Source organism: Periplaneta americana, chromosome 7 (assembly GCF_040183065.1).
Source record: "Periplaneta americana isolate PAMFEO1 chromosome 7, P.americana_PAMFEO1_priV1, whole genome shotgun sequence".
Classification (NCBI taxonomy): Eukaryota; Metazoa; Arthropoda; class Insecta; order Blattodea; family Blattidae; genus Periplaneta; species Periplaneta americana.
In genome coordinates, this window is record NC_091123.1 from 54,044,956 (window position 1) to 54,059,453 (window position 14,498).

General features: G+C 34.5%; 1 pseudogene; it reads left to right on the plus strand.

Moving 5' to 3' along the window:
• Positions 1 to 3,683: 3,683 nt before the first annotated feature.
• On the plus strand, positions 3,684 to 3,802 carry LOC138703850 (5S ribosomal RNA; annotated as a pseudogene).
• Positions 3,803 to 14,498: the final 10,696 nt, after the last annotated feature.

Below are 14,498 nucleotides of genomic sequence, written 5' to 3' on the forward strand. Positions count from 1 at the left end.
CTTCAATAACCTATTGATTGAAGATTGTTCGCACAACAATAAAATTATTCTTATATAAAACCGTTAATAATTTAATTATTATGAATAAGGAACTATGACATCTTATTAATTATACTGCAGTCAAAAGAAATTGAAGAAATATACTGTGCAATTACTTCATCTTCCAATTTTTAATCAACAATATCGGCATTAAAATGCTCACTTTTAATTCAAAAGTGTAACTTAATTTTAATTCTCTCTCTCGCAAAAATAACCTTTCAGATTTTCGCTTATCTTTATAACATACTCTATGCAAAATTGTTTTATGAACTTTTGTGCACGCCTTTTGCTTAAAATTTGTGATTTTACGTAGGTATAATATTTTTCTTATTCTCATATTAATGAGTTAATTTCTTTTGTTTTGCATTATACAGCACAATTAAGCACACTGAGATTTATTCGGCAAAATAAATAAGTTTAATTTTACATTGCTCGGTCTATTACTGTAAGTACTCTTCATAGAGGTTTCATTCACTTCGTGCGTTACCCTGATTGTATGATACAAGAAAGGCTTTCAAAGTCAACTGAAGACGGGTTAAAATCAAGCGAACGATCATTCACACCTCTCAAGTATTCCAATTTCTCCAGCCAGTTTGGCAATATGTGCACTATTAATATTATCAGTAGTATTGATATTGCTATTGAATTAAAGCATAAATTCGTAGCGTTTCTCCAGCGTTCGTTTGTTAAATTAATGGAAGTACAGAAAAAAGCTAAGAAATTATGCACTAATTCAATATATTAATATACAATTTGGAAACTTTATTTTTAAATTTCCATCATTGACCAGTTATGTTTTCCCCACCGTTCGGACTGTCTTTCATTACAAACAAAGCAACGAAGAAGAAAGTCAGCACTGGTCTCACGTAGCTTTGAAAGGACTCAAGATGATCTCCACCACAAGGAAGGGCTAACCTGGGTCACACTTATGTGTCTCCCAGATCGCACGACGTACCCCAAAGATATTAAACAAGCTTACGCATCAGACCTGGCTGACCAAACTCTATAGTATGATTCGTGTTTATATAGTAACTAGCTGAAAGTACCCGGCGTTGCCCGGGTTTTCCTTTCTGCTTCTGTTTTCAAATGAACTGTTTGTTAAAATTTTCGGAAACCCAACTATAGACAACCAAAACGAATTGTTTTACTAAGCTTTCCTCGCACATAAAGATGAATCTTTACTTAACTTCACTTACATGAATTAATACTACTTAGCCAAATGCCTGCCAGGTTTAACTAAATTTAAAACAATTGTAGATCAAGCACCGAAAAGAAAATATTTTATCATGTGCCTGACGTTCAACTTTGTTTTAAATTTATATATTTATTTGTTTTGTTTATCTATCTCTGCCGGTCAGTTACCGCTAAATTTCAAGTGCTTTATCTTAGTGGTGGCTGTCAGCGTATTAAACACCATTAATTTTTCTGCTGTCTCCTTCCCCCCCCCCCCCGCCACAAATGTGACGTTGTACAGAGGCAGAGAAAAAATAATTATAAGATCTGTACATTTAACTGAAGCTGTGCTGACATACATTTCACGTAATTTCATGTCTATGTATGCTTTCACTTGAACTTCAGAGACAGTTGATGCTAATTAGAGAATTCTCTTGTTCCCAGTCTGAATCGTTGGGGTGTCATAGTGGGCCTAAATTTATCTATCGGTTGTCCCAAAGAATCAATATATACGTATGTAATTCAATTTATATTGGAATATTTTTTACACCTTGACAGCTGTACGCCCGCTTATATCATACCCGGCCTTTTTTTAAATATTACTTAAGATATTATATCTAACAAATTCAGAACATATTAAATATATTACTTTTTATTTTATATACAGAATGCAGATAGAGTATCATTTTGCATGAAGTCATTGTTCAGCATAAATAATAATATTCTGAAAGACATCCTATGTTATAGAAAATAAAGTGACCGTTCTTTCCACAACGCTTGACATACTACACTGGCAACCTGATTACACAGATAACACATTATTGGACATGGGCAATAATATTTTGAAAGATATATATTTTAGAATTAAGTAGTATATCGAAATGATAGCCGTCCAAATCTTGGATTTAAAATATCGGCATCCCAATCAATTCAAATGAACAAAAATAGAGAAAATGTAAATTAATGTCTTATTTTCAGTGGGCTTACGTATATTCACATACTACATTAGGAACATGACAAAAATATCATTCATATGCATACAATTCGTTTTCCCGTCTTTTGTATAAATGTGTATATAGGTTTAGGTGTGCTCATTCGAAAGCAAGTTACGCAATTATTGACAATGTGAAAAACACGGAGATTTAAGTGAATGTCTGCAACTTTGAGCGACTATCCTTGAGCTTTATTTTACTACGGTCATTACGAATGCTAGTTGCACTGAAATTGCAGTTGCTTAAAATCGAATGGCATGTTACTGGCTATCATAAGGATATCTGGGATAAAAATATATTTTCCTTTCGTTTTGCCAGTTAATACTGTCACTTCTATTACGTTTGTCATGAGTTTTTTCACACCAATTCCTATTCCATTGCATAAGTCTTGTGGATCAATATTTCGCAATAGTACAATTGGTGATTCAATATTAAGTATTATATTATCTGTTGGCAATTCTTGTGATTTCAAAGAATTTAAGAATTCGTTTGATAAAACACAGTCTGCTCACTATCTACAACTGTCTCGAGAAACACATAATACGGTTCTGGACTGCATAAGGATACTTACTGCATGAATTGTCCACATTTTGGCCTTCAAGATGTATCTACAATGTTATTTTATATCGTTTTGCTTTTTCCATGGCCTCATGGAAGTCGATGTTGAATACAACAGACAATAATAAAGAACAATTGACTATAGAAGATTGCATTTTAGTATTATACATGAATGTTTGATCGTATTTATTTCTATTTTTTACTGTTTTAATTAATTTAACGTCCATTTTAACAATTTTAATATAGCCTATATTCTTCTCCTGGTTATGAAGGTTAAATGTGCAAACTTTGGCATATATTGGTCAAAGCGTGTAGATTTGTATAGCGAACATACATACCCACATTCACTTTTATATATTAGATGTTAGACTAAGCGTACTATGCGCAAGAGATAACAATTATGCAAGTGTTGAAAATTTCATGTTGCATATGCAGTATATTTCTATCATTAGGTTAGGTACTTACACATTTCTCTATCAAATGAGATTTATTTAAATGATCTACACATGTAATGGAATGAGGGAGAAATTGCACTTAATACGCATACAGTGCCTCCGTGGTCTGTTGGTCAGCAGGCTGGCTTACAGATCTGGAGGTCTCGGGTTCGATTCCCAGGCTCCACTCTCGGTGAATTTTTCTTGAATAAGAAAAATTACCTGGGTGTCTGCTGAATTTTTCTTGAATAAGAAAAATTACCTGGGTGTCTAAGAGTGTGCAAATTTGTATGAATGTGATTGTGAGTGTGCCGGGTTTATATTAATTAACCAATCAACAAAATATAAAATACATCAGGACTGTTGCTGGGCAGTAATCTGAACACACGTTTCAGCGTCACATTATTGACAATAACTCCATCTGTTAGCACAAACATAAACCATTTAATAGATGCTATAGAGTTACCAACAACAACAAAAGTACATATTTAACAGCCATAACATGTTGAAAATACCAGTTCTCATCCGATCTCCGAAGTCAAGCAACATTCGGCGTGGTCAATACTTGGATGAGTGAACGCATGGGAACACCACGTGCCGTTGGCGTAACCCGAATCACGTAAGGGAAGTGGGTAGGCATTGCACACACACACATAAACAAATACACATTTTCACAAGAGCCGAACATAAAAAAGCGGCAGTTATTCTGCAATGATTACAGCTTCATCTATGGAACTGCCGTCGACGTAGTTTCCAGAGTTCGAGACTGGAAAAATTATAATACGTAGTAGCTAGTTCGAAGGCAATAAATTACTGAGTTCGAGAACCCATAAATCTCTTTTATTATAAGTATAAAACTCTGCTGCAATAATCTGGTATACACAATGCACCTCTTCTGATAAATAAGTCTGTAGTTTGAACCCGGTGAGGGCATTTCATCCTGAGTTCAAGAACTGTAAATATGTAATTCGTTATTATAGGTACAAAGGAACTGCTGAAAAAAATAGAAAAACTAGTATACTCAATGAATCTTTCCATTAAATACCAGTTTGTAATTTGAACTCAGTGAAGGCACTGTTTCCGGAGTTCGAGCCACGTAAAGGTATAATTCTTTATTATAGGCATAAAAATTACTGGAATAAATTTAAAAACTCGTATACACAATTCTCCTCTTCTGTTAAATATCAGTCCGTAATTTAAACCCAATGAAGGATTATTCAGTGAGATCAAGTCCAATAAATGCGTAATTTTCATTACAGGTGTAGGAATTGCCGGAAAAATCTCAAAATTTGTATACACAAACCACAATTATTATTATTATTATTATTATTATTATTATTATTATTATTATTATTATTATTATTATTATTATTATTATTATTATTATTATCATTATCGCTTGTTGTTTAGCCAACTGTCCGAAGACAGGATTCAACCTAACAAGTGATACCGACATGGCACCACTTATGAATCAACTAGGCCTCCTCTCCTATAATGGGGTAGGATGGCCAGACATTCTTTATCCTGTGTGCAAATAACTTCAGAGTTTATGTACCTCAAATTCGAAGTCTAGTGTTGATTACTTACTGTTTCTACTTCAAAGTCATTGTATTATTCCCACTTTCAGATAATAATAATAATAATAATAATAATAATAATAATAATAATAATAATAATAATAACAATAAAAATAATAATAAATATTATTACAATTATTATTATAATTATTTATTTGATATATCAATTTACTAATATTTTTTGTCTGTACAAGTAATCTTGTTTTCATGTTATTATTATTATTATTATTATTATTATTATTATTATTATTATTAATAGTAGTAGTAGTAGTAGTAGTAGTAGTAGTAGTAGTAGTAGTAGTATCATTAGTTGTATATTGTACCTATTGGGCTATTTCTGCCATTCTTATATTTACTATTGTTCTAATACTGGCTGAGAGAAAGAGAAGGTACTACTAGTATACTTTAGTTGTACCCCAGATCACATATAGATTGTTCATTCCTATGTTAAAATAGGTTGCACTTTGAAGAGACCAACCGCCAGGATCGCCACCCGTCCGCCGTAAACGAACATGAGATGACAGTACAGTCGCTAATGCAATTCAAATGGGAGTTATGACGAGACTCCTTATGTAACCACTAGATGGCAGCATAGTAAACCTGACAATAGGTGTTAACGTCAAAGCCTATAACGCCGAACAATCTGGATATATATGATCTAGGCTATTGCTATACTAACATCACTAACTACTACTACTACTACTACTACTACTACTACTACTACTACAATACCACAAACTACTACTACTACTACTACTACAACTACAACTAAGTACTAACTACTACTACTACTACTACTACAACTAAGTACTAACTACTACTACTACTACTACTACTACTACTACTACTACTATTACTACTACTACTACTACTAAGTACTAACTACCAACTACAAATACCACTACCACTACCACTACCACTACTACTATTACTACTACTACTAGGGGCCTGTAACTGTTAATTTATGCATAATAACAATAACAATAATAATTTTTATCTATTTATTTACGTATTTATTTATTTATTTAATTAATTTATCTATTTATTGACATTTATGTGCTGGATAATGATGATAATCATAACAGCAGTAGTAGTAATAATAATAATAATAATAATAATAATAATAATAATAATAATAATAATAATAATGACAACAATGAAAGAAAAGGATTAAATAAATGACAATCTACCCTATGTCGCTACCCTGAATATGTCTCTATTAGTTTCCATTAGTCTTTCTCAAAAAGTAGGTTTTACTCGCATTCTACGGTAGAAAAATTGTAGACTAATGTCAATTAATAGTCATATTTTGATATAAAAAACATTTTTAGTAAGATAACTAGAACGCGAAACTTCACGCAATTGCACAGCATATTGAAAAAAGAAAAATAGATGTTAACCGGTCATGGTTTCTAAGTTCAAATGAAGGCAACATTATTTTCCACATTGCATATTTCGAGACTTTTACTTTTAAATGTGTGTGTATATATATATATATATATATATATATACATACATACACACACACATACTTACTGGCTTTTAAGGAACCCGGAGGTTCATTGCCACCCTCACATAAGCCCGCCATTGTTCCCTATCCTGAGCAAGATTAGTTCAGTCTCCATCATCATATCCTGCCTCTCTCAAATTCATTTTAATATTATGTTCCCATCTACGTCTCGGCCCCCCAAAGTTGTTTTTCACTCCGGCCTCCCACCTAACACTCTATATGCATTTCTGGATTCGCCCATACGTGCTACATGCCCTGTCCATCTCAAACGTCATTTAAGTTTCGTCCCGATCATTTCTATTTGGCCTTTGTATATTTAATAGTTGCCCAGAATTGTTTTCCCATCTGTTCAGTATTCAATGAGAGTCTGCAAGCAAGTCACCATTCTCATCCTTGATTACGTTTACCCTTGCCTGATATCCATTCTTAAATTCCTTTATGCCCTTATATAAATCTCTAATGTTTTTATTCTCACTATCTCATTCAGTTTTCCCTTCAAGTAATTTCTGTCCTTATTCCTAAGTGTACGGTTTGCTTACCGTCTTTTGTTGAAACAATTATCTCTATTCGTCTCAACTGGATCCTGTAAGAATTTCAATTTTGCCTGTTTCCTTTTTTCTACTACCATGCAACAATCTTCATCAAACCACGGTTTCTTTTTCTTAGTTTCATAATTACCCATGCTCTGCTCAGCTGCAATTCTGAAACTATCTCGGATATTTTCCCACACGCTATTAACATCTACCTTTTCCTCAACTTCATCGGAACTTGCTAATACGGCAAACCTATTTTTGAAATTTCGACCTGATAATGTTGCTTAGTTTCCTCATCCTTTAATTTCGGAATATTGAATCTTCTAATATTAACTTGTTGCTCTACTCGCTTGGCTACTGATAGTCTTTCTCTTAGTTCTCCAATTACCAAATAATGGTCAGAATTACAGTCTGTCCTCACTAAAGGTCCGAATGTCTACTATACTAGTATGTCTTCTTTTATCTATCAAGATGTGATCTGTCTGGTTATGTGTCAATCCATATGGAGAAGTGCAGGTATATTTATGTATATCCTTATGGGGGAACGTTGTACTTTTGACAATTAAATTTTTTGATGTGGCAAAGTTGACTAACCTAACTCCATTATCATTACTAGTTACGTGTAGGCTCTTTTCCAATAGTGAGTTTAAAAATATTCACCCGTCCTACTTTAGCATTGAAATCTCCCAATAAAAATTTTCATGTGATATCTAGGGAACTGATCAAAAGTCTGTTCCAATTCCTCATAGAAACTATCCTTTATATGGTCATCTGTCTCTTCTATAGGGGCGTGAGCACTTATAACTACGATATCGCAACATCTACCCTAAGTACTAAATATGAAAACCTGTCACTGATAAATTCGACCTTTTTTACTGCTGATGTTATTCTTTCATGAACAAAGAATCCTGTTCCTAATTGGTGATTATCGTTTCCTTCCCCATAGTACAGGTAATCTCCTATTTGTGTTATGCCATCCCATCTAACCTACCCTCCTGCACTCACACAAAGTCTATTCTATATCTAGCTATGCTACTAATGGTACCCTCCTGTTCTATATAGACTTGTAATATTCCAGGTACCAAACCTCGTAACCTTATTCCTTTGCTGTGGTTGTGCCAGAGAATCAGTCCCATTCCGAGATTATTTTTAGATTTCGTACCAAGCTGTATTTTACGGTGATGGATTGTTAGCCCCTCGCCCAACCCCCAAGCTGGAGGACCACCCCTCATCGGCTGTCCGCGACTGCTTAATCATTATATTCACAGCTACCCTCCATATCTGGAGGCCGTTTCCTCGATCCGCAACCTGAGAACGCGCCATGCCGTGGTGATAGGGACCCACAATACATGGATTTGGATATATAATTTACTTCCATATTTTAATGCATACGCCTATATTAACATCTTTCCTTGTATTGTCCGATTTATTATCTAATTTAAAAAATTTATTTAATAAAGATAAGAATAATTTCCAAGGAACATTACAATTATGCCAGAGATAAAACCAATAATTAATTTCTGTTGAGGACATGAAATTGCTGCGACAATGGACATTTCTAAGTAATACATAAGTTGGGCCGTTTTCCACTTTGGGACTAGCTCTGTATTATCGACGCGTTTTCCTCATTAACCACTGCCAAGCCTCTGATTTCTCGACAGTGATTTAAAACCCATTCACAATGAAAATTAAACATAACCGTAACATAAGCACAGAAGTTTGCGGCCAGGTTACCAAATGGGATCATTCACAATGATTCACATAAACACTGACATTAACATTGCCGTTAGACGTTAACATCAAAGTTTCCGAATTCCAAACTTTCATGCTTATATCACAGTTTAGTATATACAGTTTCGAAGCTCTATACTTACTAAATATGCAAACATAGACTGTTGAAATATGCATCCATAGATAGTTGCTAGCCACCAGGATCGCTACTATAGCCTCATCACGACACAATATGAGGAAATAGACTGTTGGTCAGCATGCTGGCTTCCAGATCAGTAGGTCCCGGGTTCGATTCTTGAAGAGGAAGAATTCCCTGGGTGTCTAGAGTCTGGAAATTTGTATGAATGTGATTGTGCCAAGTTAATATTAATTAACCAATCATCACAAATATAAAAATACATCAGGGCTGTCGCTGGGCAGTAACCTAGGCACGTTTCAGCGTCACATTGTTGACAAGTAACTCCATCTGTGAGCACAACCATAAAGGACCTAATAGATGCTATAGAGTTACCAACAACGAATATATTATATATATGAGGAAATGGCGTCGTTATTATGTTTCTATGGTTACCAAGTATCTTTGCGATTATGCTTATGTCTCCATCATGAATGATGTGATTTTACCGTAACGTTTACATTATGTTTATTTTTCATTGTGAATGGGCCTTCAGTCCCCGCTCAAAAGTAATTCCACATTTGACTGTCTTTTATTATTTTAGTATTGCTGCTCCAATAATACTTTCCCTTATAAGTGTAATATTTCAGGAGCCAGGGCAAAAGTACGCATCGCCTAGATGTGATTTTGTAGAATCAAAAGTGAATGTATTTAGACACCTCCTACAATAAGGTCATATATTGTTGATGTCATGAAATTGATTCGACTTCCCTCTTGCTTAAAAAAAAAGTCCCTTGTGTAGACGCATGTATTTCCCTATTTTGACTATGCTCACATTTTACTAACTGACCTTTCCAGCGACAACAAAACGAAATCTCAACACGCTCATAATTTGTGTGTTCGTTTTGTAAGAAATGTTCATAAATACGAGGCGCATCCAGAAAAAAGTTTCCCGATTTTTCCCCTTGAAAGTAAACGTAATTAGTCGTGTCAATTGCGCATGCGTAACAGATCTATGACGTATCAATCATATGCCAGTCGGACAGATCCCGCCTGGTGCCAGTAGCGTGGCAGCAGTGGTCCGAAATGGAAGCTCTTATTCCTTCTCCCGCCGCCGCATTGCGCCAATTGAAATTCATCGGCAGCTCTATCAGGTCTATGGGTCGAACATCATGAGTAAGAAGATGGTGCGTCGCTGGTGTAGGCAGTTTTCCAAAGATCGTCAAAATGTCCATGATAAAGAGCGCAGTGGACGACCGTCCCTCATCAATGACGATCGTGTTGAGCTGGTGCGGCAGTGCATCATGGAGAACCGTCGCTTCACGATTACGGAGCTGAGCAGCCTTTTCTGCAGATATCGCAATCCTTGTTGCATGAGATTGTCACTAAGCACCTGCTGTTCAAAAAAGTGTGTGCCAGGTGGGTGCCGAAAAACCTGACACCCGAACACAAAATGCAACGTTTAGGAGCAGCACTGACATTTCTGCAACGGTATCACGATGATGACGGCGACGAGTTCCTCGACAGGATCGTCACGGGCGATGAGACTTGGATTTCGCACTTCACCCCGGAAACCAAGCAGCAGTCAATGCATTGGCGGCACAGTGGATCTCCGGTCAGGACGAAATTCAAACAGACCTGACTGTACGGAAAGTGATGTGCACGGTGTTCTGGGACAGGAAGGGCATTCTGCTCATTGACTTCCTTCCAAGAGGTGAAACAGTGAACGCTGACCGTTACTGTGAAACACTGCGAAAATTGCGACGTGCCATTCAAAACAAGAGGCGTGGAATGCTTACTGCAGGTGTTGTGCTCCTCCATGACAATGCTCGTCCACATACGGCTCGGCGCACAGCAGCTGTTTTGACGGAATTTGGCTGGGAGTTGTTTGATCATCCACCCTACAGTCCTGATCTTGCTCCCAGCGATTTTCACGTTTTCTTGCACCTCAAGAAATTCCTGTCCTCCGGTGAGCGTTTTGGCAACGACGAAGAGCTGAAGACGTCTGTCATACGCTGGTTTCATTCACAGGCGGCAGAGTTCTACGACAGAGGGATACAAAAGTTGATCCCACGATACGACGAGTGTCTCAATTCTGATGGTGGCTATGTTGAAAAATAGCTGAAACATTGCTGTACCTGTCGCCAATAAATGTTTGCCTGAAAGTGTGTGTTCTTTTTTTTTAATAGGGAAACTTACTTTCTGGATGTGCCTCGTATGATCATATTACCCCATCCCTGGAAGCAATAGGTTGGTTTAAACTAGATAAGAAAACAACTTTACATTCACTTCTCCTTCTCTTCGAAATCTTGAACTCTTCTATTCCTTCGTACCTGTCGTCTCGCTTCACTTGCCACTTGCCTTTCTTCCCACCATAGTCTGAACACACGCTCTCGCCATGAAACAATACTAACAATAACATCCCATCGCACCTCCTTATACTCATCCTCTTTCACAATAGCCCTGCCAAGACTCTGGAACTCGCTACCAGCTAGCATCAGGGACTGTCGAAATAAAATTGAATTCAAACGCAAACTTACTAGGCAACTTGGTTAGTAATAGAGATTTGTTCAGACATGGTTTCTTGTAAATAATTAATCATGCAATTTTTTTCTACATAATTAGTAGGCCTATATTTTCCATATTGATGGTGTCAACAGTGCTAAGTTATAGCAGACCTTGACTCTATAGGACAAACATCAAATGCTTCACTTCAAAGACAGCAGAAGACTGGCGTCTTAACATTTTATTGTGACAAACGACGACCAATAAATATGTTACAAATTATATCACTTGTAAACTGAACCTATTTTATTTATGACAAACTTGAAATATGTAGCATGCTCTAATTCTAGCACATTATTTCTACGAACCATAATATTTTAATCTTAGTTTCTTATAAGCTGAAGAAACTACAAATCAAATTTCAAATATAATTAACTCATTGCGATGTTTCTCATTCTTTAAGCAATGACATACAAAACAAGTTAAATTATACTCATTCATTTTAGAACCCTAAAAATAACACTAAAAAGTAAGATATGAAAATAAAAAATGTCAGTGCAATTCTTGAAAACTGCATCAGTTTCCATAGCGCTATACAGAGTGTTAAATAATGTCTAGAAAACTTGAAAACGTTTGGAGAATGGCTAGAGAACATAAAAAAAAAGTTCATGTAAATATGTAGTAAATTTCCCTTTGTTTTTAATTACAGGTAAGGCTTTTAATTTCATGTGGTTTAGTTATTACATTAGTGGGTCACATTTATTAAGTCAGTAGGCCTTGTAACAAAATTGTGTCTACACATTATTGTTACTTAGCAACTCAGAACAAGGGATAGTGAAAGTTTCGAGGTACATGACGGGGTACAGCACATTTCTCTCTTTCTCCTTAAATCATTCTAAGTCAGCGATTCCCTCATAAATGAAATGGTCGTGGGTGACCAACATTCTGGCCCGCTCGTTCCCCTGACCTCTAAATCACTTGAACTTTTACTTATGGGGACATTTCAAAGCAATCGTGTATTCAAGACCTATTTAGAACATTGACATTCTTCTCCAGCATGTTGAAGAAAAATTTCAGCAGATACAAGACATCTGCAATATGGGAAAGAGTGAAAAAGTCCATGGTGGGTAACTGAGAAGCTTGTATTAGAACCCATAGTGGCCATTTTGAGCATTATCCGTAGAATTTTGCCTGGAATTTGCAAACAAACGCCTAAAAATAAAATTACAATAGGCAAACATGTACAAAGTAACATGCACCTTTTAATTGAAAACAAAGTCAAATTGACTATACATTAGGCCTACACGAACTTGTTTGCTTGTTTTTCGATCCTCTAGGTATTTTGCAGAATCTTCCCACATACCAGTTAACAGTCTGTACGTAAACGAAACTCAGATAATTAAACAAAACAGTAAGAACAAAAAAATAAATATACTGTAATGAAAAATGTATCTTAAATGCATAGTAATTTATGGAATAAAATCTGAAATATATACATAGGTTTACACAAATATCCTTAGACCATAATGAAAATTAAAAAAATTGAAGACTCAATTATCCACTTGGATTATGCAATGTGGACTTTATAGCACCAATGAAAATTTTTGTAAATACATTCGTTACACAACTACTGCATTTAGGTGATGAAACTTCTATTACACACCTACTTGTATTGTATTGTATTTACATTCCAAGGTATTCGTACATTGCTTCACAGTTAGAATATGGAACATGTCAAACGAAAAAAAAAATCTTAACATTACTATAAAGTCTTTATTATAGTCACAGTCTAGTTGAAATATATACAGAAGGGTTTTAAAATATAGTGTACTAGTACAACGCAAAATTTTAGTATCAATAGGTACTTAATAGAAAACAGAAATATTCATGAAGCGTTGTTGAATGTCATGAATTCACCTACAGAATAGAAGGCATGAAAAATTAGGTACTTCTTTAAGGGTATATGTACGTGAAGGACCACAAATATTATCAGAAAATGCAGGCTCTAAATTTCTAAAATTTTATAAGGAAATGAACTCAGAATAGGACAAAATTTACAAGGTACCACAACAAGACTTATTAAAACTTAAATATCTGATAAAAGTATAAAAGGTTACTAATAATATTTTTTTTAGAATTCACTTTTTACTTTAAATTAAAATTTCCAAAATTTCAAAATTTTCACACATTATTTCATAACTCCATAACAATTAGAGATAGAATTCTGAAATTTTGTACACTGATTTAACTGCATTTATGCAAAAGGCAGACTACAATAATGCCCATTTCTTTGAAAATATAAAAATTATGTCACAAAACATTATATAAATAATATATTTGATATAGGACAAATAAAAAATTAATTGTATTAAAATAAACAACTCTACATGTCTGAGAGTAGTCTACTTTTCAGAAATAAATGTTTATTACATGCAGGAAAAATATTAAAGAGTCAGAGAGACCATAACAATGTTATGGTTACCAAATGATGTAACTGCAGATTTTTTTTTCATACTTCGATAAAACTGGTTTGAAAAATATTATTAATAACCTTTTTTATACTTTTATTATATATTTAAGTTCTAATAAGCCTTGTTGCGGTACATTGTTATTTTTGTCCAATTATGAGTTCATGTTCTTAAAAAATTTTAGAAATTTAGAGCCTGCATTTTCTGATAATATTTGTGGTCGTTCACGTACATATACCCTTAATTTGGCCCTAAATAATCTTATGTTTTGGGTTTCATATTTATATCCATTGCGAGGCTATTAAAAATTGTTACTGCCATATAACGGACTCATTTTTGATAATACGATAGACTTGCCGATGGAATATAAAAGTTATTTTTGAGATAACACGCTGGATAACTTCGGAATTCAAACAGTGGCTTTAAAAAACACGTTACTTATGTTACGTGTTACATTTATGACACCGATATTTTCTGCTAGAAGCAACTCAGACCTGTAAGTTGTGACGACATAATAATTTAATAATAGTAATTTATTTATTTAATCTGGCAGAGCTAAGGCCAGTAGGCCTTCTCTTCCGCCCAGCCAGGCTCTAATTCTAATTGAATACAATTGCTTACACAGTTATTACATTAATATCTAGACCATAAAACAACATGAAAGTAAATAATGAAAGTTGGATAAGTAATGTTAGTGTGACAATAATAAACATTGGTAAGAAATAGTTATAACAATAATAATAATAATAATAATAATAATAATAATAATAATAATAATACATAATAATAATAATAATAATAATAATAATAATAATGAGATAATTTAGATATTTATCTGTGATATATACATAACCATTAAACAC